The following is a 6000-nucleotide window of genomic DNA, read 5'->3' as shown; positions in this document are numbered from 1 at the left end:
TCAGAAATAACATGATGTTTTGATTTAAATCAATTATATAAATCAAAACATAAAGGTTATTCCTGATTAATTTTTCGAATTATTTTATAATTAAAGGCGTTAAGAAACCTTTGGTGACCCCACAGTTTAAATGTCTATCGTAGGTACGTCGTGAACAGTGGTCGTTACAGACAAACGTTCACGTAAATTGTCCCAGTCAATGGATGAATTTAATGTGTCAATCAATGGCCACAGCCACACTGTTTTGAATTTCATTCTATACGTTGATAGTGGGTGTTCAATGGATAGACACAAGTGCCTGTGATCAACATGCTGGGTCAGTTAACTCATTAGAGGATTTCTTGTATTATTGATAAATATTTTACTAATTTCAGCTCATTATGCAAAACCGTGAGTAATAGATCAAGAATAAATAAACGAAGCCAACACGATAAGCAAAACAAGAACTACAAATGAGTCAAACTTGTCAGCTCATTAATGGAGTAATTCCCCTTAGCTGACGATGTAAACCCTAAAGATGAAGAGTAACTGTAGAAAGCAACATGGGTCAGCAATACAAGTTCTACAAATAGATAAGCAGAGTATAATACTTTCAAAACTACATAAAGGCCAGTTTATTCAAACCTTCCTGTGTTTTTAGCATATGGTTGTGTATGCATGGCTTTTAAATCAAATGTACTAAACATCATTGTTAACAACGCTTCTCCTTAAAAAAAAACAATAACAGGCATTCATAAACTGGAATCAGATGCGGATACTTAAAAAATGAAAAGATCAGTTAAAATGTGTACAATTCATAGATATATCTTCGATAGATCTTTATTCTCATTAACTAAATTACATGGTTTGGATTTGGATTCGAGCGTCACTGATGAGTCTTTTGTAGACGAAACGCGCGTCTGGCGTATATACAAAATTTAGTCCTGGTATCTATGATGAGTTTATTTACATACATGTAGTTACAAAGAAGAAAATATATACAATACAACATATTTTGCATGTGTGAAATATACATAAATAAATGTAATTTAACCAGGAGGACAGACTTTCACTGATATATACTTTATAAATCTACACAATTTTTCTAATAAGACAATATTGACTGTAGTAAATACATTTTTAAATTTAAGAATATTAACATTTCAGTTGTACAACAATAGTGTGGTAAATATTTATATCGTTCTTTTTTGAAAAAAGGACAAGACATTACATGATGGAATTCGTCGCCGATGTCAGCAGATTCACAAAGGTGACATAGTCTCTCGGGTCTTTGAAAAATTTTGCCACCTCCCGGTCCCCACTAGCAAACGGTGATTTCCACAACTAAATTTACATAGTTTCAGTGCATTATTTAACTATATAAGTAAAACTGAAATCTAATTTTCAAATTTAAGTTCTGTTTTGAATAATTTATAATACATTTTCACAACTCTTCATCTTGCAACAGTATTGCAACCTTTGACTTTTCTACACTTTACACAGGTATACCCCATTCCTAACTAAGAGACCAAGTCGTTCTAGCTTTTGTTATTAAAAAAAACCGACGTAAATGCAAGTATCTTGTCTAAGGCACTTTGAAAAAATCGGTCTGATTCAAATAAAACATTATCTGAAACCAAAGACATATATATAACATTGCTTTATTTATCTCTGCTGAAACCGACATTATAAAGTTTCCTGATGTTTTTATTGACAACATATTTGTTACGTTTGGGAAAAGTGTTGCTCAACAAACAATCGGCATTCCATGGGATTCGACTGTGCTTCCCTTCCGTATTGCGGATTTCTTCCTTTACCAGGTATCGTTCGCCTGCCTATTAAGGTGTATGTACTTATTTGTAAATTGAATGGAGTGTCTTTATTTGAATTATTTTAATATAATATTTTCTTCGAAATCAGTTTTGTTTGCAGAAAATAAACAAGAAATTTTACCCTTATCTCAATCTAAAATAATATGAGGAACTTTTACGTTCAATTTGTATCTAAAGACATATTACACGAATAATACTTTTTATATTTAGGTTTGTGGTTACAAAGTTTATACTGGTAAGCCATGTGATTATATGAATCATGTACATCGTTTCATTGCAAATATATTCATCAATAAATAAACCATCTTTTGTGTTTTTTAGCACACGAGCATACTTATACATTGTCACTAATTTATAATATATGGGAAGTATTCATTATTCATACATTACCACAAGACTACGTGTTTTCCGTCAAAATAACACTGAGAACGAAATTTGTGTTTTCTTTTACTAATACAATAAAAAGGCGAATGTATCAAAGAGATACCGGACTAAGACCAATGGGTCATCAATGCGGCGAGAAAATCTCGAACCCGGAGGCGTGCTTCAGCTGGCCCCTAAACAAAAAAGTATACTAGTTGAGTGATAATGGACGTCATACTTACCTCCGAAATATATAAAAGAAACTAAAATTAAAAATCATACAAGACTAACAAAGGCCAGAGGCTCCCGACTTGGGACAAAAATGCGGCAGGTTTAACATGTTTTTTTATACCTCAACCCTCCCCTTGTGTATATCATTTGAGTACATTTCACCATTATTTTCGTAAATTGACCCATCCGCCATGAGACAGTTGAAAACATAAAACTCCTATATTCCACTACATACACCAAAGCAGATGTTTATATTCCATTAAAAGAGCTCACAGTAGGAGCACTTTGTCAGATCGAGAACTTTCATATCTGACTACAGAGTATGTGATTTGTTTATTGTTGAAGGTGATCATACCTTTAATGAATAATAAGACATAAGGCATAAGACATAAAGCTTTTTATAGAGATGGTATATACATTACAAGTACAAACATAAGCTCTGAAGAACTTTTTAAACCGAGCTATTATTTATACACTGGTGGATAGTTGTCTCGTTGGTAATCATACCACATCTCTTTATTTTTTGTTATAAGTAACAATATTAGACATTCACTTAAACAAAAACAATTAAGTACAACGTAAAAAGAACTTGAATGTATATTAATACATATATAAATATTCATTAATATTGGTTCAATTGTCATATAAATGCCTTGATTATGAGACACTATGTTTTCAAAACGCAAGGCATTGTTGCCAGTTACTTTGAAGGTCTTTGAAGAAGTTTTCGCTTGTGGAATCTTGTCTCCATAATTTCTGTATTCTTTATTTTTATAAGGTAATTCTCTTGATTTAGAAATAACGCTTAGTATGTATCTTCATAAAATCATTTTACTATCACATTTTCTGTAATAAGATGAATTATTCATTCTGTGCATAGTTCATTTCTGAAATCGGTATCATAAGTGACATATAATACAATTGTATAACATGTCTCTGGTATCATATTACTTTTTATGTTAATTTTCCTCAATTGTTTTTTTGCTGAATTTTGTCGTACATTGCGACTTATAACAATACAGAAACAGGTCCACAATAAGTGGTGCACTGTTTAATAGTTCCCATTGGAACTCCGATAACTTGACGATATACTGAATCTCCATACGGCGAATAGAAATGTTATCTAGCAAAAATTCAAGGACAGTTATAGTATCAAAGCAGTTCCAATTGACATAGTTCTTTTGTTTGTTGTGTGACGAAAAAGTGTTTAAGTGTGGGGACTTAAACTAAAGTGTGTATTCTTGTTTATGTGCTGTATTGTTTGGTGTCTAAGTTTCACTCGTACACGGAACGACAAATGCCAAGTATTCTCTTTAACAGGGTTACCCTAAAAATCTCTGGTAGCGTGATTAAGGGAATCCTGGTCACATAAAAAAAATAAATGGATCCTGGTATAGTCTGAACGAAGTCTTGCAAGTTAACATAAACACAAAGTCGATTAAAAGTTCAATACTGTATTATTCAATAATCCAAACTACATGTAACAGTAATATAAGTTTACAACATCTAAACTGCAGGCTCAACAATACGTACGGTGGTATAATCATAAATCGTAAGTACACACCTCTCGTACACAAAATCGTCTCCCGTATATCGTATATCGTATCCCTTCTCACTATCTATTTCTCTCTTTTATACTACATGTACTACTCTAGTAACCTGATTACAATATGGTTAAATGACTCTGAACAAAGAAATATTCTACAGGAGCTATATTGCAGGAGCCCGGAGCCCGGAGCCCGGAGCCCGGAGCTAAGGTCAATCGAAACTGAGGTCAACTGAGACACCTGCATCAACATCGTAACGGGGCACCAGCTGATTAACATGATTGATTTGACATTTAACAAGTACAATCTGATTGAAAGCGATAAAAATAGATTGTAAGGGATTACTTGATAACGTTTAATGAGAATAATTAATCTGATTACACCATGATGATTAAACCAAGTGATGCATGTAATAAACGAAAAACGTTACACAGCCCCCCTCTTAGCCCTGAACTTCCACTGTTCAGTTTTTGCACCATAACAAAATTAATAAAACTATAAAAATTACTCATCCTATAGTGATATCCTAACTATTCCTGGAACACAAAAAAAAACTTGAGATCCAAGAGTAACTAAAAGACAAAATAAAATTTGTTCCGATTGACACCAAGCAAATAGTAGGGTCACAGGTTCCAAATTTTCATTACGACTTTAAAATAATTTTTGCGAATAAAATTAAAGTCTATATAAATAAAAACATAAGCACCTATCAAAACACGAAATATAAAAAAATATATATATTTGCTAACAAGGGCTGACAATGATTTATTTAAGTCTACAATTTCTTTTTTTTTTTTAGATTTAAAACCTTTATAACTACAAAATAAAAAAAAATGTAGTTAATTATTTTTTTAAAGGGCTCCGTGACACCATAACAATATGTTTAGGGTCTCGTGCACCAACTTGTACTTTTAAAGGGCTCCGTGACACCATAACAATATGTTTAGGGTCTCGTGCACCAAATAAAGTTTAAATTTCGACTATAAACAGTCACAGAAAACTTCTGTACAAAACAACATGATAGTTTACACAATAAATAAACAATTGTTCATAAAGTCACTTGGTTTACTCACTATCATCTTCCGTCGTTTCATTGTGTTGTTTTTTTTTTCTTTTCATTAGGCCGTCCATGCCCGGGTGACCGACACCTGGCCTCTGGTGTCGATCTCCTTTTCGTAAATCTGTCTCTCGAGAATCTCTACGGTCCCCTTCTCGGTTCCGGAAATTCTGGTGGACGATTTTTAAACATCGGGGATCTGCCTCTTCCACGCCATCTATCACGGTTATAGAATCGCACTCGGGACTCTATACCGTTATTCCGTGGGTAATTATCAGGAACATTATTTCTGTCGACATTGTCTCTTCGTGTTCCTTCTGCTTCTGTAGTTACATCTTCATCACTATCCCAGTCTTCAACTTCAAATATCGGCCGCTGAACTGGTTTGAAATTCTTGCTAACGAGATCCTTCTCTCCAATTCTTAAGCATTCTTCCTGCATTGAATTATTTACCGCCTCCTGCAGGGTATTAGGTCTGGTTCGCTTGACAGCAAGACGAAAATCCTCTGATTGTCCGCACTTGTCAAGGAACGCTTTAATAGAGTTCTCCTCTACAATCTCAGGATTGCCCGGATACGCTCTACGGTACAAATCCTCTATGGCCTGACCGAAATCTCTCAAAGATTCTTCCGGTTTTCTTTTTCTCAGTGTCGCCTCTGTCACATACCTTTCTTTCATCGCCGTATGTCCAAATCTCTCTTCCATCTTCCGTTTCAGGTGTTCAAAATCTCTTTGAATAATTAATGGCATCCCGTATGCAAAGGTCTCAGCTTGTCCTCTTAAAGTACTAAGTAGTACCCTACGTGCCTTTTCATTATTCCAAACATTTAGCTCGGATACATTCTCAAAGTATTGGATGAATTCATTCCAAACGTCATCGCTAACTCCGGAAAACGTTCTACGGACAGGGTATTCGTTTGCTGGTCGAATATTTCTCACACGAAAACACCTAGTTTTCGGCATATCCGTAGTTAATTCATTTGCCCGATTA

Source organism: Mytilus galloprovincialis, chromosome 6 (assembly GCF_965363235.1).
Source record: "Mytilus galloprovincialis chromosome 6, xbMytGall1.hap1.1, whole genome shotgun sequence".
NCBI classification, from domain to species: domain Eukaryota; kingdom Metazoa; phylum Mollusca; class Bivalvia; order Mytilida; family Mytilidae; genus Mytilus; species Mytilus galloprovincialis.
Note: the sequence above shows the minus strand (reverse complement) of the source record.